Source organism: Manis javanica, chromosome 2 (assembly GCF_040802235.1).
Source record: "Manis javanica isolate MJ-LG chromosome 2, MJ_LKY, whole genome shotgun sequence".
Lineage (NCBI taxonomy): Eukaryota > Metazoa > Chordata > Mammalia > Pholidota > Manidae > Manis > Manis javanica.
Window position 1 is genome coordinate 160,172,153 of NC_133157.1, and position 23,117 is coordinate 160,195,269.

At 39.5% G+C, this 23,117-nt stretch overlaps 1 protein-coding gene across 3 annotated transcripts in view; it reads left to right on the plus strand.

The window, feature by feature from the left end:
• The first annotated feature begins 21,879 nt into the window (after window positions 1-21,879).
• KCNB2 (potassium voltage-gated channel subfamily B member 2) overlaps window positions 21,880-23,117 on the plus strand; it is a 391,562-nt gene continuing 390,324 nt past the window's right edge. For 2 of the 3 annotated variants that reach the window (XM_036998299.2, XM_036998298.2), the window contains exon 1: window positions 22,023-22,911. The gene's annotated coding sequence lies outside the window, so the exon portion shown is untranslated. Of the gene's footprint in view, window positions 21,970-22,022; window positions 22,912-23,117 lie in introns of those variants that run through there. The other variant, XM_036998300.2, reaches the window with a different exon arrangement.

Consider the following 23,117-nt stretch of genomic DNA (forward strand, 5'->3'; position numbering starts at 1 on the left):
TACACCAGCTTAGTTTCCATCTCTTCAACTCCAACTCTGTCTCTTAATTTTGTACCTTTTATATTATCAGGGCAGCAACCTTTACATTCTTTCTTGTAATTGGGTCTCTGATTTGTTCATGGGTTAATTTTTTAATTGAAAGTTCACTAAACAATTCAAAGTTTACAATATCATGAATATATAAACTTTATTTCCTGCAGAGCCAAGCTGTGTGATTGGATTACATTTCTGCTTCTACAGATCCAATGTCACAATCATTGCACCATTCAAAGGAAACATTCCTACAATCAGATACAAAAAGATACTCCTTTCTCTGCTCCACCACATGTCTTTACTATATCCTCAAGCTTATCAAAACTCTCATTCTATCTAATCAATTGAATTGCCTTCTATACTTACGACCTGCATTTGGGAAACTTCTGGGCCCCCCTGTGCATATTTGGACAGGTTAGTCTTTATGTCTCAGTAAAACTACCACTTGGGGTTTGTATACCACTGTTCTGGTTTGGCACTTCTGTCGCCTAAAGCTTATCTTGTCCTTTTTGTTGGTTTAGTTGGAATACTTTTTAAAGTAACCATTTAAGAATTGATGAGCATCATAAAAATAGACATACAGGCCAACAGAATAGAATAGAGCTCAGAAATAAACCCTCACATATGTGGTTAAATGATTTTTAACAAGATCATTGAATGAAGAAAAAAATAGTCTTTTCAACTAATGGTGCTAGAAAACTGGATATCCACATGCTAGAGAATGAATTGGACCCTTACCTTATACCACATACAAAAATTAACTTAAAATAGATAAAAGATCTAAACTATAAGAGCTGAAACTATAAAATTCATAGAAGAAAGCATATAGTGAAAGCTTCATCGTGTTGGACTTGGGAATGATTTCTTGGGTAAGACAATACAACACAGGCAATAAAAGAAAAAATAGATGAACTAGACTTCCTCAAAAACAGAACTTTCAACATGAAAGGACACTATCAACAGATTTAAAAGGTAACCCATAGAATGGTAGAAAGTATTTGCAAGTCATCTGATAAGGTATTAATATCCAGAATAAAGAACTCCTACAACTTAACTACAGAAAGCAGCCCAATTAAAAAATAGGCAAAAGACTTGAATATACATTTCTCCAGAGAAGATATACAGATGGCCAATAAACATGAGAAGATATGCTCAGCTTCGCTAATCATCAGGGAAATGAAAATCAAAACCATAATGTGAGCACTTCACACACATTAGGACGGGTACTATAAAAAACAAACTAACTAACTAACGTGTTGGTGAGGATGTGGAGAAATTGGAAACTTGTGCTTCACTGGTGGGAATGGAATATAGTTCAGATGCTGTGGAAAACAGTTCCTCAGAGAATTAAACATAGAATTATCATATGATCCAGAAATTCCACTGCTGGGTATTATCTAGAAGGGTTAAAAGCAGGGACTCAGACATTTGTATATCAATGTTCACAGCAGCATTATTCATAATAACCAAAATGTAGAAACAACCCGAATGTCTATTGACAGATGAGTTGATAAATAAATGTAGTATATACACACACACACAACGGAATATTATTCAGCCATTAAGACACAGGTCAAATATTGTATGGTTCCACTATATGAGGTACCTGGAATAGTCAAATTCATAGAGACATAAAGTAGAATAGCAGTTACCAGGGTCCCAAAATGGAGTAATGAGTAATTATTGTTTAACATGTACAGAGTTTCAATTTGGGATGATGAAAAATTTCTGGAGATGGATAATAGTGATGACTGCACAACTGAATATATTGAATGCCATTTAACTGTATACTTACAAATGGTTAAAATCATAAATTTTATGTTATGTATGTTTTACAATAATAAAAATTACTATAACTTGGAAAAAATAAAATAAGCTACTTCGAATATTTTTCAAATGATCAATGATAAAATATTTTGAGTTCCTGAAAGTCTAAAAATCTCATTAATTTTGTCAGATTTTATTGATAGTTTAGCCATGTATAGAACTTTAGGTTGAAAATAGTTTTTACTTGGAAATCTTAAGATTTTTTGCAGTGAGAAGTCTAATAGCCTGATTCTTGTTTCATTTCCCTTGAAAACTCTTAGGAATTCAGCACGTATACTTAAAATAAGATACCTATTGAATAGGACATACCTATTGAAAACCTAAGAAATTCAAGGTGGCCTTTCCCCTTATATCTGCAATTAGAGATAAAGCTTCAAACTTATAGACATCTGTTCTGTTAATAAATCTAAAGATTGGTTATGATATTTAAATATGACTAATTCTCACAAACTTCAGAATTCTGCCACTAATTGGCTATACATATTGAATTATTAAGACAGTATCTTCCATACCTATTATAATTATGAGTTTGAATCTTATGTGGATACTTGTTTCTTTTTATGCTATGTTGTAACTTAGAAACAGTGAAGTTGTGCTTGCCTAGTCAAGTACTATAGATATTAATATAAAAAAGCATTAAATACCATGAAGCTAACCATTAACTATAAAGATAAAAGCACTGTTAAGGCTGATTTTATCAGAGGAGGCTGCTCAATATCTTTTGATACTACAATTTTTAAAAAAATATTTAATTGCTTTTAATGTATTACAGAAATAATGTTCATCACAGAAAAGTTGAACCATACAGTCAGGTACACACAATCCTATCTGCCATGGAGACACAAACTTTTTTTTTTTTAAATTTACATAAATGTTTATTGGTTTGTGACAGAGAAGATTGAAACTCATAAGGGAAGATGGACTCTATAGTATAAAGAACTAAACAACTGGGCATCCACATGGGGTCTGACGTGGCGGGCTGAGAAATGGCCCCAAGATATACACTTCCTAATTCCTGGAACCTATGAATATTACCATATATGGCAAAAGGTGTGATTAAGTTTTCTCTCTTCTCCCGTTTGAGTCTATTTATCTTTGTGAAGTAACTTTTTTTTTTTAAATGTAACTTTCTTTTTTTTTTTTTTTGAAAGGGCATCTCTCACATTTATTGATCAAATGGTTGTGAACAACAATACAATTCTGTATAGGGGAGTCAATGCTCAATGTACAATCATTAATCCACCCCCAGCCTAATTTTCGTCAGTCTCCAATTTTCTGAAGCATAACGAACAAGTTCTTACATGGTGAACAAATTCTTACATAGTGAATAAGTTCTTACATGGTAAACAGTACAAGGGCAGTCATCACAAAAACTTTCGGTTTTGATCACTCATTATGAACTATAAACAATCAGGTCAAATATGAATATTTGTTTGATTTTTATACTTGATTTATATGTGAATCCCACATTTCTCCCTTTATTATTATTATTATTATTATTATTATTTTAATAAAATGCTGAAGTGGTAGGTAGATGCAAGATAAAGGTAGAAAACATAGTTTAGTGTTGTAAGAGAGCAAATGTAGATGATCAGGTGTGTGCCTGTAGACTATGTGTTAATCCAAGCTAGACAAGGGCCTTAAAACATCCACGGATGCAGAAGATTTCTCTCAAAACAGGGGGGGTGAGGTTCTAAGAGTCCCCTCTGTTGATCCCCAGTTTCTCACCTGATGGCCCCCCTGCGACTGTGCCTGTTTTAGGTTGTTCCTCCCTTGAGGAATCTTACCCGTCTCTGGCTAACCAGTCATCTTCCGGGGCCATACAGGTAAATGTAAAGTTGGTAAGTGAGAGAGAAGCCATATTGTTTGAAAAGGTTAGCTTTTTACTTCTTTGCAGATTTATGCCCTGTGGCTTCTATGCCCAGCATTTGTCTTGAGGTATCTTTACCACTTGGAGGAATTATGATACTCGGTAAATTCGATATGAGGCACAAATTCTATTTAAAGGTTGTAATTAGGAAGGAAGAAGAAAAGCTATAGATGCAGCAGATGGAAGGAAACATGGGAGGATTGATTATTTCTTTGACATATCTTCTTGTAGAGTAACTTAAGCATGTATAGGTTTTAAACTACTAACTAAACTGCACACACACATTAACATAATAGGAATACAGTTACATAACCAAAGCAGATCTATAATTACCAGCCATCTCCAGTGAAGCCAAGAAAACCAGTTAGGCACCATAGGCATTTGTGAAAATTTGTCTATGATATAATGGATATTGTCCAACTGTACTTGAACAGTCTGAGAGAAATCAGACAAATTAAAACAACCCATTCCTGGGAACTGTTCACATCCCGTATGTTCTTTTAACAGTAGACAGTCTGTAGTTGTAAGATTTTGGAGTGCTACAACTTGCACTTCTCCTAATTCTTGGTTGAGTTCCAACAGTATAGATCCAGTCAAATTTGTTGTTTTACTGTATGCACAGGCCAGCTTAGATATCTCCTTCTTCATTCCAATGGCAAGTCCAGGAACCGGTGGGATGAATGCAGCTACAACTGCAGCATCGCCTGGATCTTTGTTGAGGTTTTTTGATGATCATCGTCTGGTATGTCTCTTCCAGAGAGTGCTGATGTTGGAAGTTCTTCTTCATATCATATCTTAGTTCATTTTCTGGGTAGCCAAATTAGGCTTTGATCCTCTGTATAAACACAAACACACCCTTTGCCCACACATTGATATGCCCTTTATACCATTGGGTAGAACTCATTGGAGGTCACCACAGAGGAACTGCTTTTTTTTTTTTTTAAGAGAATGGAATATTATCAGAAAAGTGTACATCCATAGCCGATCACCTGACACCCTTTAAGTGATCAAAATTAAGGATATTTAAAGCATGCATTAATCACTGATTTACATTTACAGTTAGTTTTATCCTATCAGGGAGTAATTCCCCTTCTCTTTCTTTCTTTCTTTTTTTTTTTGTTCTCTTTAATCTACACTTACATGAAGAATATTATGTTTACTAGGCTCTCCCCTATACCAGGTCCCCCCTATAAACCCCTTTACAGTCACTGTCCATCAGCATAGCAAAATGTCCTAGAACCACTACTTGTCTTCTCTGTGTTGTACAGCCCTCCCCTTTCTCCCACCGCCCCTATGCATGCTAATCTTAGTACCCCTCTTCTTCTTCCCCACCCTTATCCCTCCCTACCGTCCCATCCTCCCCAGTCCCTTTCCCTTTGGTACCTGTTAGTCCATTCTTGGGTTCTGTGATTCCGCTGCTGTTTTGTTCCTTCAGTTTTTCCTTTGTTCTTATACTCCACAGATGAGTGAAATCATTTGGTATTTCTCTTTCTCCGCTTGGCTTATTTCACTGAGCATAATACCCTCCAGGTCCATCCATGTTGCTGCAAATGGTAGGATTTGCCCTCTTCTTATGGCTGAGTAGTATTCCATTGTGTAAATGTACCACATCTTCTTTATCCATTCATCTACTGATGGACATTTCGGTTGCTTCCATATCTTGGCTATTGTAAATAGTGCTGCGATAAACATAGGGGTGCAAATCTTTCTCAAACTTGATTGCTGCATTCTTAGGGTAAATTCCTAGGAGTGGAATTCCTGGGTCAAATGGTAAGTCTGTTTTGAGCATTTTGATGAACCTCCATACTGCTTTCCACAATGGTTGAACTAATTTACATTTCCACCAGCAGTGTAGGAGGGTTCCCCTTTCTCCACAGCCTTGCCAACATTTGTTGTTGTTTGTCTTTTGGATGGCAGCCATCCTTACTGGTGTGAGGTGATACCTCATTGTAGTTTTAATTTGCATTTCTCTGATGACTAGCGATGTGGAGCATCTTTTCATGTGTCTGTTGGCCATCTGTATTTCTTTTTTGGAGAACTGTCTGTTCATTTCCTCTGCCCATTTTTTAATTGGATTATTTGATTTTTGTTTGTTGAGGCATGTGAGCTCTTTATATATTTTGGATGTCAAGCCTTTATCGGATGTGTCATTTACAAATATATTCTTCCATACTGTAGGGTTCCTTTTTGTTCTATTGATGGTGTCTTTTGCTGTACAGAAGCTTTTCAGCTTAATATAGTCCCACTTGTTCATTTTTGCTGTTGTTTTCCTTGCCGGGGAGATATGTTCAAGAAGAGGTCACTCATGTTTATGTCTAAGAGGTTTTTGCCTATGTTTTTTCCACGAGTTTAATGGTTTCATGACTTACATTCAGATCTTTGATCCATTTTGAATTTGCTTTTGTACATGGGGTTAAACAATGGTCCAGTTTCATTCTCCTACATGTAGCTGTCCAGTTTTGCCAGCACCATCTGTTGAAGAGACTGTCATTTCCCCATTGTATGTCCATGGCTCCTTTATCAAATATTAATTGACCATATATGTTTGGGTTAATGTCTGGAGTCTGGAGTCTGTTCCACTGGTCTGTGGCTCTGTTCTTGTGCCAGTACCAAATTGTCTTGATTACTATGGCTTTATAGTAGAGCTTGAAGTTGGGGAGTGAGATCCCCCCCTACTTTATTCTTCTTTCTCAGGATTGCTTTGGCTATTCGGGGTCTTTGGTGTTTCCATATGAATTTTTGAATTATTTGTTCCAGTTCATTGAAGAATGTTGCTGGTAATTTGATAGGGATTGCATCAAATCTGTATATTGCTTTGGGCAGGATGGCCATTTTGACGATATTGATTCTTCCTAGCCACGAGCATGGAATGAGTTTCCATTTGTTAGTGTCCCCTTTAATTTCTCTTAAGAGTGACTTGTAGTTTTCAGGGTATAGGTCATTCACTTCTTTGGTTAGATTTATTCCTAGGTATTTTATTCTTTTTGATGCAATTGTGAATGGAATTGTTTTCCTGATTTCTCTTTCTATTGGTTCATTGTTAGTGTATAGGAAAGCTACAGATTTCTGTGTGTTAATTTTGTATCCTGCAACTTTGCTGTATTCTGATATCAGTTCTAGTAGTTTTGGGGTGGAGTCTTTAGGGTTTTTTATGTACAATATCATGTCATCTGCAAATAGTGACAGTTTGACTTCTTCTTTACCAATCTGGATTCCTTGTATTTCTTTGTTTCGTCTGATTGCCGTGGCTAGGACCTCCAGTACTATGTTAAATAACAGTGGGGAGAGTGGGCATCCCTGTCTAGTTTCCGATCTCAGAGGAAAAGGTTTCAGCTTCTTACTGTTCAGTATAATGTTGGCTGTGGGTTTATCATATATGGCCTTTATTATGTTGAGGTACTTGCCCTCTATTCCCATTTTGCTGAGAGTTTTTATCATGAGTAGATGTTAAATTTTGTCAAATGCTTTTTCAGCATCTATGGAGATGATCATGTGGATTTTTTCTTTCTTTTTGTTGATGTGGTGGATAATGTTGATGTATTTTCGAATGTTGTACCATCCTTGCATCCCTGGGATGAATCCCACTTGGTCATGGTGTATGACCCTTGTGCTATACTTTTGAATTCGGCTTGCTAATATTTTATTAAGTATTTTTGCATCTACATTCATCAGGGATATTGGTGTGTAATTTTCTTTTTTGGTGGGGTCTTTGCCTGGTTTTGGTATTAGGGTGATGTTGGCTTCATAGAATGAGTTTGGGAGTATTCCCTCCTCTTCTATTTTTTGGAAAACTTTAAGGAGAATGGCTGTTATGTCTTCTCTGTGTGTCTGATAAAATTCCAAGGTAAATCTGTCCGGCCTGGGTGCTTTGTTCTTGGGTAGTTTTTTTATTAACGTTTCAATTTCTTTGCTCATAATTGGTTTGTTTAACTTTTGTATTTCTTCCTTCATCAGTCTTGGAAGGTTGTATTTTTCTAGGAAGTTGTCCATTTCTTCTAGGTTTTCCAGCTTGTTGGCATATAGGTTTTCATAGTAGTCTTTAATAATTCTTTGTATTTCTGTGGAGTCCGTCGTGATTATTCCATTCTCATTTCTGATGCTGTTGATTTGTGTTGATTCTCTTTTTCTCTTAATAAGTTGGGCTAGAGGCTTATCTATTTTGTTTATTCTCTCGAAGAACCAGCTCTTGGTTTCATTGATTTTTGCTATTGTTTTATTCTTCTCACTTTTGTTTATTTCTTCTCTGATCTTCATTATGTCCCTCCTTCTGCTGACTTTAGGCCTCATTTGTTCTTCTTTTTCCAGTTTCGATAATTGTGATGTTAGACTATTCATTTGGGATTGTTCTTCCTTCTTCAAGTGTGCCTGGATCGCTATATACTTTCCTCTTAAGACTGCTTTCACTGCATCCCACAGAAGTTGGGGCTTTGTGTTGTTGTTGTCATTTGTTTCTATATATTCCTTGATCTCTATTTCGATTTGTTCATTGATCCATTGATTATTAAGGAGCATCTTGTTAAGCCTCCATGTGTTTGTGAGCCTTTTTGTTTTCTTTGTAGAATATATTTCTCGTTTTATATGTTTGTGGTCTGAAAAATTGGTTGGTAGAATATCAATATTTTGGAATTTACTGAGGCTTTTAGTGAGCTAGTATGTGGTCTATTCTGGAGAATGTTCCATGTGTACTTGAGAAGAGTGTACATCCTGTTGCTTTTGGATGTAGAGTTCTATAGATGTCTATTAGGTCAATGTGCTCTACTGTGTTGTTCAGCGCTTCCGTGTCCTTACTTATTTTCTGGTGGATCTATCCTTTGGGGTGAGTGGTGTGTTGAAGTCTCCTAAAATGAATGCATTGCAGTCTATTTCCCCCTTTAGTTCTGTTAGTATTTGTTTCACATATGCTGGTGCACCTGTTTTGGGTGCATATATATTTAGAATGGTTATATCCTCTTGTTGGACTGAGCCTTTGTCATTATGTAGTGTCCTTCTTTATCTCTTGTTACTTTCTTTGTTTTGAAGTCTATTTTGTCTGATATTAGTACTGCAACCCCTGCTTTCTTCTCGCTGTTGTTTGCCTGAAATATGTTTTTCCATCCCTTGACTTTTAGTCTGTGCATGTCTTTAGGTTTGAGGTGAGTTTCTTGTAAGCAGCGTATATATGGGTCTTGCTTTTTTATCCATTCTATTATTCTGTGTCTTTTGATTGGTGCATTCAGTCCATTTACATTTAGGGTGACTATTGAAAGATATGTACTTATTGCCATTGCAGGCTTTAAATTCGTGGTTACCAAAGGTTCAAGGTTAGCCTCTTTAGTATCTTACCACCTAACTTAGCTCACTTATTGAGCTGTTATATACACTGTCTGGAGATTCTTTTCTTCTCTCCCTTCTTATTCCTCCTCCTCCACTCTTCATATGTTAGGTGTTTTGTTCTGTGCTCTTTTTAGGAGTGCTCCCATCTAGAGCAGTCCCTGTAAGATGCCCTGTAGAGGTGGTTTGTGGAAAGCAAATTCCCTCAGCTTTTGCTTGTCTGGGAATTGTTTAATCCCACCATCATATTTAAATGATAGTCGTGCTGGATACAGTATCCTTGGTTCAAGGCCCTTCTGTTTCATTGCATTAAATATATCATGCCATTCTCTTCTGGTCTGTACGGTTTCTGTCGAGAAGTCTGATGTTATCCTGATGGGTTTTCCTTTATAGGTGACCTTTTTCTCTCTAGCTGCCTTTAAAACTCTTTCTTTGTCTTTGATCTTTGCTATTTTAATTATTATGTGTCTTGGTGTTGTCCTCCTTGTATCCTTTCTGTTGGGGGTTCTGTGTATTTCCATGGTCTGTTCGATTATTTCCTCCCCCAGTTTGGGGAAGTTTTCAGCAATAATTTCTTCCAAGATACTTTCCGTCCCTTTTCCTCTCTCTTCTTCTTCTGGTACTCCTATAATATGGATATTGTTCCTTTTGGATTGGTCACACAGTTCTCTTAATATTGTTTCATTCCTGGAGATCCTTTTATCTCTCTCTATGTCAGCTTCTATATGTTCCTGTTCTCTGCTTTCAATTCCGTCAATGGCCTCTTGCATCTTATCCATTCTGCTTATAAATCCTTCCAGAGTTTGTTTCATTTTTGTGATCTCCTTTCTGGCATCTCTGATCTCCCTCTGGACTTCATCCCATTTCTCTTGCGTATTTCTCTGCATCTCTGTCAGCATGTTTCTGATTTTTATTTTGAATTCTTTGTCAGGAAGACTGGTTAGGTCTGTCTCCTCTGGTGTCTTTGTGATCATGGTTTGCCTATAATTTTGTCTTTTCATGGTGATAGGAATAGTTTGCAGAGCTGGGACTAGTGATGGCTGGAAGAACTTCCCTTCTTATTGGTTTGTGGCCTTCTTCTCCTGGGAGAATAGCGACCTCTAGTGGCTTGTGCTGTGTAGCTGCACACAGACAGGGCTTCTGCTTTCTGCCCGGCTGCTATGGAGTTTATCTCCACTGTGGCTGTGGGCGTGACCTGGCTCTGGCTGCTGCTCCAAAGAGGTGGAGTTGCATTGGAGGGGGGGGCGGCTGGGAGGCTATTTATCTCCGTAAGGGGTCTCCGTGCTCCCTGCTGCCCAGGGGATTCGAGTGCCGAGAGATCCCCAGATTCCCTATCTCTGGACTAAGTGTCCCGCCCTGCCCCTTTAAAAGTTCCAAAAAGCACCCACCAAAACAAAACAACAACCACACACACACACACACAAAAAAAAAAAATGGCCGCTCGTTTTTTTTTTTATTTTCCAGCGCCAGCCTCGGGCACCCGCTCACCAGACTTGCTGCCCTGTTTCCCTAGTATTAGGGTCCCTATCTCTTTAAGACTTCCAAAAGCACTCACCAAAACAAAGCAACAACAAAAAAAAAAAAAGAAAAAAAGAAAAAAGGTGGCCACTCGCATTTCTTTTGTTCCTTGTCACTGGTCTCCAATACCCACTCACCAGTCTTTCTGCCCTGTTTCCCTAGTATTGGGGTCCCTGTCCCTTTAAGACTTCCAAAAAGCACTCACCACAACAAAACAACAACAACAACAACAAAAAGATGGCCGCTCACTTTTCTTTTGTCCTCAGGCACCCACCTCCAGTTCCCGCTCACTGTTCTTGCTGTCCTGTTTCCCTAGTATCCAGGGCCCTGCCCATGCACTGTGTCTGAGCTCTGGTCCGGATGGCTGGGGCTGGGTGTTCAGCAGTCCTGGCCTCCTTCTTCCTCCTGCTCAGACCTCTCTCCTCCCGCCGGGAGCTGGGGGGAGGGGCACTCGGGACCTGCCGGGCTGGGATTTGTATCTTACCCCCTTTGCGAGGCGCTGGGTTCTCGCAGGTGTTGATGTGGTCTGGATGTTGTCCTGTCTCCTCTGGTCTTTATTCTAGGAAGAGTTGTCTTTGTTATATTTTCATAGATATATGTGGTTTTGGGAGGAGATTTCCGCTGCTCTACTCATGCCGCCATCCTGGATCCGCCTTGATACTACAATTTTAATTAGATTATATGTGATTTGATTTTTCATTTTTTTTTATGTTAAATGGGAAGACCACCAACTGCAAAGGCTTAAATACCAACCAGAAATAACTGAAATACATAATAAAAGCTAGAATTTGGGGTAAATTTTCATGTCCTTATGGCTCTGAGTTCATTTTCAGTAAAAAGAAGGCCAGTGGTGATGTTAACTGAGTTGAGTTGTCCTTTAAATATTCCATGTACATAATAGATATCACAATTCAGACATCATTCATAAGCTTATTTATTTATACAATGCTGCTTTTGTATTACTTATTGTTACCAAAGAAACATAATCTTTTCTACAACCAGAAAGCCAATGATTAATGCCTCAAAATGATATCAAGAAACAGAAACAATATTACTTGTTCCTTAATTCTGTTTACAGTTTGTGGGTAGTTTCAGGTGACAATTTCTGAATTTGTATTCAATTATCTTTGCTCTTTAGTGCCATACAAAATTTGGGACCTGATTACTTTGCATCCAACATCCCAGCAACACAACCAGCTAGGGTGCTATTGTCAACTGTTCCCATCCCTGAGTATAGAGACACAAGGCAATGTTTACCCATGAGGGCTTCTTTGCTACCATTCCTTTGCTGGTCCTTAGGGCTCAAAAACAAAATGCATGCTTTTGTTTTGCAACATTCTATTGAATTTTCTGCCTACTGGCTTTAGTTTTAACTTGATGTAATGCTATTACTTTTTTCCAGTAGTCGATGTTGTCTTATACATTTAGTAAACAGTCAAATTACATTACTTCATTATATGGGATTTCAGCCTGCTTTTAAAACCTGGCAGCACTGGCAGAAAGAGAAGGATAAGTATTAGTTGAAGGAGCCATCTCACTGGGATCACTGTGTTTAGTACCGTTATTTTCTTTGTTGCTGCAGCCCTCCTCTAAAGTGGGAATCTAACCACTATTACTTAATTGCTAAATTCCCATTCCACCATAAACACAGACCATATTGTTAATTTTTTAAAGTTAAAATAGACCTACATCTTAATTTTTTTTGGTGTGGAGTTACAAACCATATGGTATATCTTACCAAATCTAACTGATAATACTGTATACTATGAAATAGCACTTATAAGTCATTTTTAGTATTTTACATTCATGTGGTACTGCATTTTATTAATTATATTGCATATACTTACTCACATTAAATCTTCAAAGAAATTCCATAATAAGAGAATTATTAATTCTGTTTTACAAATGAGAAAACAGAGGGTGAGAGAGGTAAAGAGATTTGCCAAGGCTCGCACAGCTATTCATCATCAAAGCCAGGATGTTAGCCCAGCCTTTTGAAACCAAGTATATGCTTTTGCAAATATCTAGCACCGACTCATTTTCCCCCTCTGGTTACTTACTACATATTAAAGTGGGAGTAAACTTAAAAGAAAGCAACAGTTCACATGACTCTAGGGTCAAGTGTTTCAGCATGGTTTATTTCAGATAAGTGAGAAAAACGGTTTATAGCCCAACAATCAAGGTTTTCCCCAGTCTTGCACCAACCTACATTATCAACCCTATTACACTCTAGTCTCTGGTATGCTCTTCGACTGTAGTAAAACTGAGCAACTTCTTTCCTAAGAAATGTTAAAAATTTAAATTGTCATAAACATTTTTGTTATCAGTTAATTTTTACTGAGTTCCCACTGTGAGTAAGCCTCTTAGAGGACACACAAGGGAAAAGAACAACTCACACTTACTGAGTGCCCACTGTGGTTGGTATATTATCTTCATTAACCTTTAAAACAACCTTTTAAGATAGGTATATTCTATTCTTTTTTACAAAAAACAAACCTGAGGCTTAGAGAAGCTAAGTAATTTGCTCATTCTCATAGCAATGTCTTGAACTCATTTTGAACTTTACAGATTACTATAATTTCAAAGCTAGTGGTTTCTAATTTTTTCTTTACCAAATTTCTCTCAAGATCATCTAAAGAAGCAGATAACCTTTGACACTCTCTTTGAAAATTAATTATGAGATAGCATTTAATACATATAATGTGTTATATTAGAAATCCAATAAAATATATGATAGATGAAAGTATATTCTAAATGCTACCATTTTCTAGGATAAATGAGTAGCAGAAATATAGTTTATGAGATAACAAAACCTCTTCTGCCTATAGTAGTCAAGGAAGGCTTCAGGGAGTAAGTGGGATTTAAGTGGCATTTTTCAGAATTTTTATTGAGAAGGAAGGAAAAGGTATTTCAAGAAAAGAATATGGTGGACAGTGTGGAACTGGAAAAGTCAAGTCTCTTAGTCTCCTGACTGCAGGCATATGCGGGAGGAATGATGGAAAGGTTTGAACCTAAGGCTAAGGGGTTGAAGCTTTACTCCACAGGCTGAAGGAAATCATTTTAAAACCAGGTGTAATGGGATGATAGTCATGTTTTGGGAAGGTGAGAGTGGGAGAGAGTTCATACTACAGGGAACTATGGGCATGGGGCAAGATATGAGGCAGTGTGTGTGTGTGTGTGTGTGTGTGTGTGTGTGTGTGTGTGTGTGTATGTGCGCATGTGTGTGCTTGCACAAGATTAGGTTAGGAGAAATTATGAACAAAAAGTTGATGGTATTTGGTAAGTAATGGAATGTGGGAAGGGGCAAGCAATGAGTTAAGATGGTTGCCAGAGTTTTGATGTAGGACAATGAAAACAATAGTGGTACCATTAGTGGGCCTGGTGGTCAAGGGGAGGATCTATTTCAGATGAATTAACTTGAGGTGATGGCAGAATATCCAAGTGGAAAGATCCAGTAGACAGTTAGAAATGTGACACTAATTGCAAAAATGAGGTTGTGGAACTCTTCCACACGTAGATGAAAGTCCTGTGGGGCAGTGCTGGTCACCAAGGAAGCAAAAGGCAGGAATGAGGATGTGGTTAACCCTGACTCTGGCTTTCCCAGTTTAATCATTTCCATGCAACTTTCTAAGAGGTAATGCAACTTGCTGTGGACATTATTACATATTTATGCTACTCTTGCTGTGATAAATATAAAATTGCTCATGAAGTGTAATAGTGTGAGGGAAATAGGGGAGGAATATCAAATAGGAAAACTGAAACTTACTAAATCCACAAATTTCTTAAAGAAAAACTGCAGGACTTTGTACAGAAATAATTTACTGTGAGATAGTCAAGTAACTTTTCATTTAGACAAAGACATTAGAATTTTAATTCTCTAAATCATACATAATTTTAGGATACAGCAATTAGTGTAAGTATTAATGTTTACTTGATGTAACTATATATTTTCAACATAAATGAGGCCTCAAGATATATCATGTATGAAGATACATCATGACTACTATCATGTATCTTATTGAAATGATCAAAAAAAGCACCACATTTCTTATGTGCTCATTATATTAGCAAGTATTATCAGGAAAAAAGATCTAATGCAAATTTTTTTAAGAGTATGAGAAAAGTCACTCTATCATGAGCAAGTTACATCCCAGTATGAGAATGACACTCCTCTCTGTGTGTACTGTAACTCATTAACTCCACCTGCTACCACTGATGCACACCCCGGCTAACTATCTTTTTTATTCTGTTTTGCTGTGCTTTATTCTAAAGAGGGGCTTACTCTACGTGATACTTTGAAAAGACTGTTCATCTTTAAAATGGATATCTTTAATACCTTTTACTTAAGTCACTGAATATAATCTCAGTGTTACCTTCATTCATACTTACGTCATCATTCGTTAGAAAGAGGATTTCTATTTCCTCATCATTCACTCTAATAGTACAGTTTTATTGTTCCTCTTCCTGATTTTCTCTTTAATCATTTGTGTTGTTTTCTTCTAAATTCCCTCTAATCGGGCCACATTCTTCTGGTAATAAAGTATACAGAATCGACTGTAATTTTCCAGGTCAAATCTTAAGAGAGTCATTTAAATGTCAACAGCCACATTTTTCAAATGGAGATGCCAGGAGTACTTTATAGCTCCACAAGCCAAACAATAATATTGTCTATGGGCACTCAAATCTTATGCTTCAGGGAATAAACTGGAGAGTTTGCAAAGAGACACCAAAGTGTTTCTTCCTCAGCATTCACTATTCAACTAATTCAATTTATCCTCTATGCTTTTATGTTAACTTTTTCTTTTTTTTTTTTTGCATTAGTTTCTAGTTCTGCAACTATTGGTAAGTGCCAATGGCTATATAGGAAATTGCATAAGCCAAAAACCTGGCACTATATTAAACGTCTTATGTCTGGGAACTCTCTTGACCTAATCGGTCCACATTTTCTCCAAACGATAATTTCACGACATCCTATATGGTGCCCTTCAAATTTACAAATGACCTTTTACAGTATGCTGGACTTATTCTCATAGGAATAGAAGTATTTGAAATGTTTTAAATTAATACAATTTATAACAGAGACTATGATGGGGTGTATACTAAATGTCTTTTGGGGCAATTGTTATCAAAGGCAGTTTTTCAATCCAGTAATTTCAAATCAGTATGAGAATGACACTCCTCTCTGTGTGTACTGGAACTCACTAACTCCACCTGGTACCAGTGATGCACTCCTGGCTAATGTCAGGGGCTAGTTTTGGAGGGAAATACAAGCAGTGAAAGAGGAAACAAGAGAAATTCTCTAATGCAGGTGAAATTTCAACCCTCATTCCAATTAGCATTAACCACAGAGGGAATGTGATTTTGACCTTTGTTGCTGTTCTCAGGGGAGTTTAGTTTTCTTTTGCACTCACTTTCTTATGTGGTGGACAGGAACATGATAGGGTGAGTCATGGCTAAGTTCAGGCTCATGAAGATTTGCTTCTTTAATGACTCTCATGTTTTTGTCAATCCAGTGCCACACGAACTGGTCAGCTGTGGGGCAGTTTGGGGACTTCTTTGGTGGCAGGAGCAGAAAGTTCAATCAGATTGCTTTCATGCTAGTTAGACTCTTTTAACAGGCTGAATTTCTTCTTTGATTCTCCCTTCCCATACCTGATTATCGCTATGAGCAATGTGATTAGTTAAATCAACTATGAAATACGACAGATTCTAAAATCTGGTTAGGCCTGGATTAGTTATGCATAGAGTAGAAGCGGTGGTGGGAAGGGGTAAGAAACAGTCATTTCAAAATTTTCACTTCTATATTGAAAATTTCAGTCAAAGTCACTTGCACTTGTGTTCTCAAATATATACCTGTGTTTGTTGGGACAAGTCTTCATTATTTTTATTGAAAACGATTAGATTAATAAATAGAACCAAAGATCTAAAATGCACACTGACAATATTTAACTTCAAATACTATATGTAAATGACATAATAATATATTATGTCATGTATATATATGACATAATATGAAGTAAAATAGTGAATATGCATCATAATTAACATACATATTCAATTTCATAAACTGACAATCTGCTAGTAACTGAGCAACCTGAAGGTTGGCATTGTTGAAAAAACATCATTCTTTCATTTCTGTAGTACATTTTAAGGAAACTGTGCTTATTTGGGGGTTTGTATATCTTCTCATCTGTGTTTATCAATTATCACTAGTTACATCTATTCATGTTTAATACTGAATATCTTTCAATAATTACTGTTAAATTTTGGATATAATTTTAGTGAATATATAATGGTAGGGTATTTTTAAAAAGCCCTAATTTTATATTTATTACAATAAATATATTTCTACTTGTACTGCAAAGGTTTTGAAGGTGCAAAGGTGCCAACTGCATGGAAGACCAAGAAATATGGCAGCATTATTTTTCCATGATTGTGAGAATTAATGGTCCTTTTGGAAGTAGGTCACTGCTGAATGTACTGTCAGATCAGCCTTCATTCTCAGAAGGGAACAAAGGCACTGTATCTGGTACAGTTTAAACCCAATTGCTTTGTTGAGACCTGGGTCCACATGGAAGTTTTTCAGAAGAGATTGTGGGCAGCTAATTTAATTTTGTTTGTTGTGGCTGTGACCTTGTTCTGACAGACAAGGTCTTTGCCTGGCCAGGAGGGGCATGTTACATCTTTAATATCCACTGTTTGCTTATAATGATGTGAAATCTGGGGCTGAGAACAATGCCCTTGTATTTTACAAAGAAGGCTCTTCCACTTGTGACTGGGTGCATTTCTTCTGTTATTAGAGATTATTCCATTTCCTACTTATCCAAAGCCCAGATTATTTTAAGAGCTCCAGAATTTGCTTATTCTGAGAGGTCCAGAAGCTTTCTGATCCACAGTGCTGGTGGTATGTTCACCATCTGGAATTGTTTTGTCCTTCTGGGTGGATCATGATCATTGGTACCTTCCCTATGTAAGTCCAAAAACTTTTATCCTAGTCAGTGACAACATGCCTCATCCCAGATGTGCCCAGTCTTGTCAGATCAATCTCAGACAAATGCCATGTAGACAGCTAGTGAGTGGTATGGGTGGATCAGCACTGATACATCTTCTGGAAAAAATAAAAGGTGCATGTCCTACCTCCATCCACCTTTAAGACCAGCAACAAATTCTTTTCTTTTGTTTCCTTTTCTTTGTTTTTCTCCCCTTTTCTCTCCTTTAGGTAGATTGTGTTTGGCAACTCCCACATTATCTGAACCAGATTTCCATCCTAAAAATTAAAAATAACATTTTATACAGTATTTTCTCACATGAACTTTAGACAGTCTGGTGAGAAATAGGCAGAAAGATATTATCAATGTGGGGTGAGGTAGAGGGAATAGAGCCTAAAATTTTAAGATCACATTGCCTTAGGTCAACTTCCAATCCTAACAATGTGATCTTGGGCAAATAATTTAAATTTTCTCTAGTTCAGTTACTTTCTTTATTAGGAGGGATAATAACAATAGTATCTAACTGAAAGAGCTATTACAAGGATTAAACTAGCCAATACCTATAAATAATTTAGCCCAGTAATAATTTAGACAGGTAATGTATTAGCAAAATTTCCCCATTATTTCACAGCACAAATACATAACAGAGATGGGACTCAGATCTGCCTAGGAACCCAATATTCATTCTAAGAAGTCCCACAGTAGTGCGGTTTAATTTCAGATCCTAAGTAGCATATTTTTGAAATCTCCAGTTCACTGGCCCCAGAAAACTCTCACTCTAAGCCTCTTGGATTCCTAAGAACAATCTAGGCTGCTTAGATACTCATGATATCTGGACGTAATTCTAACGATGGATTCACAGTGCTTATATTTGTGCTCCTACAAGGCAGAAAAATGGTGTGTTTAAGCATCTGGCATTTTTCAAAAAGTTCATGCTCAATAAAGAACTGTTAAAAAAATACAAATACAGTCAGTCTGGAGCTTATCTCTTACTTTAAATCTTCAAAGGACAGCCAAATCTGTCTCAACTAAATTCAAAAGAATCAATGAGATAGTACTTATCTCCTCAATGAAAAACATACAGACAGCTCATTTATTTTTAAGCCTTCACTTCAATGTGCGAGTGTAGAATTTCACGGGCTGCTAAGATACTGTAGGTGGCTCTAAATTGCCCCAAATTTTCCTACATTTTCCTTTAGAAGGGCAAAAGAAGGCACATGAGGAGTAAGAATGTGGTAAATTCTAATCATTTCTTCAGTGGCTGCTTTCTTGTATGACCCATAGTGGTATTTACCCCTATTTTAAAAAAGGGTGTAATACTGATCTGTATATATATTTGGTTTAGGATTAAAAATGTAAAGTATACTCATAGTGCTGATGTTTAAAGAAGATTAATATTCACACATTCGATGGTATAACCAGGTTATATCAAATTAAAAAAACCCTGCTTCTCAACTCTTTAACTTGTTAATGGAGCTCCTTCCAGAATACACACACACACCATTTACATATATGTTTGCATTTTTCCCATTGATGGAGTTTGTAGCATTCTTAAATACTTTTTAGGACTCGTTCTTGTTTTTGCTTGGTTTTACACAATATGTCATACACTTCTTTCCATTTGACTTAAAATAAAAATTTTAATCCAACTCTGATTTTGTAGTCTTCACAAACTTTATAAACTCTTACCTTATGCTTTTAACATTTTAAAATATGTTCATCCTCCAGTCTTTACTACTTTATTCTGATCTACACAGACAACTTGCCCATGAATATTCCAACTTGGTAACTTAAAGCATAGTCAGTTATTGTGTCATTCAGATCACACTGAATATTTTTCAAATACTTCATTTAACAAAAAATACCAAAAGTCTATTATGCTTGACATTGTGTGTGTGTGTGTCACATTCCAGAACACCAGCATTGTGATGTATGAAGACACATTCTTCATCTAAATTGTACATACTGACATGAATAACAGTATTTCAGGTTAACCTTATATTAAAGTTATTTATTTAACCAAACATTATCAGGGAAGTGTTTTGACATACTAAGCAGATATTTCTCCCCATTATTGTTAATATCATTTCATCAAAACTCAAGGTAAATCTGAGAAATTGAAATATAAGCAAAAGGAACTTTTCCGTAAATATCAACAAGGTAGAAAAAATGGCTTAAGGAGCATGTCTGACTTTTCAGCTAAATCACTTTAATTTTTCCTTGGAAGAACAACTGAAAGAATGCAAAGTGCATATACGAAGGCAGTGGTACATGGGGATCCCCAGGGGAGTCAGCAGCCCTCTGTAATTCAGCTGGGTATGTAGAGAATTCAGTTATTCCAAACAATTTGTATACTAGGGGTTATTCTCCATAATCCATTTGGGCTATGCATAATTTAGTAAACTGAATTAGATTTTATTTCCAAAGACTGTTTTTCCATGTCATTGCACGCTTACAGACACAACCCAGGCATGATGTATAACCTACTCCTAGCATTCTGCTTCCCAGAAATGGGGATAGCAGCAATGTCTTTAACTCAATAGACAATATGTTTTTCTGACTAATCACTGTTTAGCAGGAAAATGGACTCAAGTTTCTAAACTCTAATGGAAATTTAAGGTAAAAGAAATTTTTAAACAATACTTGTCAAAGAATTAAACTCTTACTGAGGTGATCAGTAACGTTGCCGTAGGGCTAGAAACCTATGGGGATTTTCACCACCCCTAAGATTTATAAAAGATAATACCACTTAAATTTAGGCACCCCCAAAATGAATCTTAAGTAGATTTAAAGTATTTTATAAATTCCATTCATTTAACAAATACCAAATGCCTGAGAAAAGTTGCAAAATAACTGTTTGTTGGATAAATACATATCCCGTATATGTATGGCTTTGGGTTTGATGTAAGGAACTATAAACAAAGTGATACAGAATCTACCCTGGAGGAACTTTAACTAGACAGACAAGTACATAGGAAGTGCATAAATTCTGTAGGAAGCAGAAGGTGATACACCTTTTAACAAGATAGATCCGACCACTTGCTATAGTTGTCAAAAGGGAGGAGGCAAGAGTTTGTAGTGGGTTGAAGGGCTGACATGATTGGGCCATGAGGCTAGGAGAGGAGCAGCCCAGAAGGAGACACTCTAGCATGCACTGACACAGGGGTTTGCAGACACTGGTAAGGAATGGGAAGCTAGGGAACAGTTTTGTGAGCAGGGGAATGATACCGTTACTGGTTGTGGCTGGGAAGATTAATCTGCACAAAGTATGGAATGTGTGGGAGATGGAAAGACGTAGGAGCAAGAGTAGACAACCTGCAGGTCCTTGGACATGTGGAGCTGAACCTTGGAAACAGTTTAGGGTGGGCGATAAAGGTTTGGGACTCTGGGGGGTCTCTTCCTTTTCCTTGTTCATACTTAAGAAGCCCTGAGAGCAGAGGGTGGAAGGCAGTGGTATCTGAAGGGCCAACATCTGGCACTCGAGAAAACCACTCAGCACAGGGTAGGTCCATGAAGAGGCAGGAAGTCAAAATGGAGAGAACCCAAGTTGGTAGTGCCTCCTAGCGCACATCAGGACTAAAACAGAAACAGGGATCAAATTAGATACATTTAAAACGGTTCTATTTGCACCTTCTTCAACAGCCATCTTTCTTGGCCTAAGAAACTCGGGCGGGAATCCCAACTTTAAATATACTATCAATGGCCTACATTCTTTTAAAAAGGGAATTTCAAGCTACGTTGTCTCCCTGAAAGTCCCTGTAACTGTGCCCGCTGTTCCCATTTCTGTTTCGTGCTGTTAAGGAGCACAAAGGTCAGGACCCTGGAGAGCCCAATGATGTTATTACCCAAGTTCACCCTGTCTTTACCGCACCCTGAACGTAGGGAAACGTCTGGGTGTCTGACCGGTGGCCTCACCAAGGAGGAAGCGGGGACAGTTTCCCAGGTGTTAGGAGAGCTGGCAAAGGACAGGGCGCCGGAGTATGAACAGCGCCCCCTCGGGAAGCAAGAGTGAAGGCTGCCACCGACCTGACTTCTCCCTCAAATCCAGGAAAGCTGAGTTACTGGGGCTGGCGACGGTCTCCGAGCGGAGCTGGAGGTGCTCCGAGGAAAGTCAGATCCCATCTGCACTCCTAGTAACCCCGAGCTCCTGCTCCGGGAAAACAGCCCGGCCACATCACGCAGGGGCGCTCTCTCCTTGCCCCGGGTCCCGGAGTCCAGCAGCAGGCCCCGGGTCAGGGTTGGGTAGGGTTGGTCGGGAGGGCAGGCCCAGCAGCTGGAGGCAGAAGGGCCCTGGGGATTCCCCGGAGCCGTCCGAGCGCTTCTCCGCGGGGTGGCCCGGGCTTTCCCAGCCGCAGCGCGCGAGACGCCCGGGCGGCTGCGGATCCTCCCGCTCGGCGGCGCAGAAGCCACAGAGGGAAGCAGGTGGGTGTGGAGCCGGCCCCGGGACGGAGGGAGCGGCGGGCACGCGGGAGGAGAGGGAGGAACCCGCCGAGGTGTGGGCGGCGCCCGCCGGCCGCTCCCGGGCCGCGCCCTGGGAGCGGGGCCGCTGTCCCCGATCAAGCGCTCAGCTCTCGCGCCGCGAGGCCGAACCCAGGGCGTCCCCAGCGGCGCCCGGCTGGCCCCCCACTCGGGCCCGCCGCTCACCTCGAGAGCCGCGAGCGCCCCAGGCAGAGGAGGAGGAGAAGCAGCGGGAGGCGGCGGCGGCGGCCACTCCAGCCCGCGGGTGCGCGGAGCGCGGGAGGAGGCGGAGCGCGACGTGGGGTGGCCGCGGGCGGGTGTGCGCGCTGGGCCGGCGCCCCCGAGCGCCCTGCCTCGCCTCCCGCGCGCAGCCTTTCTCCGGCTCAGCCGCAGACACACACCCACCAAGTCCCCTCCACCCTCCGCCCCCACCGGCCGCCGCCGCCTTGCAGCCGGGGCAGCGGCAACTCGGCTGGCGCGGCTTCCTTGCCGGCTCCTTCCGCGCGGCGAGCTCAACCCCGCTCGATTTTTCCTCTTCGATCCCAGCCTCTCCGGTTTGGGCGGCGGCGGCGGCAGCGGGATGGGGGCCCGCGAGGGGAAGGGGTGAAGATCGATGGAGATTATTGTTCTTTTGAAGGATACCTTAGCTTTCTCCCGCCGCCTCTCCTTTGAGCCTTCCCTCTGGAGACGGTGAACCAGTCAGGGATGTAAAGAGAGGGCGGAAAACGCGAGGAGCTCCAGCCAGCCGGGGAGACCCTCCTCTCTGTGGAGGGGAGGGGATTTCCAGCGACAGATCATTGGCGAAGGGGACCGTCGCAGGGAGAGCCGCCCGGAGGGAGCGGGGAATCCCACAGCCTTTGTGGTGCCCGCGCCGCGCCGCCTGCCGAGCGGGCTCGTGGGAGCTAGGTAAGTGTCGGGGGCATCGCTCCCCGAAGGGGTCTTCCTTTAAGAACGAATCGTCGCGGGCTGCCTGGCCACGCTTGAGTTGCCGAAGGAACTGGGAACTACCAGATGGCGCCGAGTGGACTTCCACACAAAGCTGACTTAGCCCCAACAGTGTTATTAATGTAAGGCTCGGTCCCCACGGGGAACACAAGTGTTAGCTCCTGCAA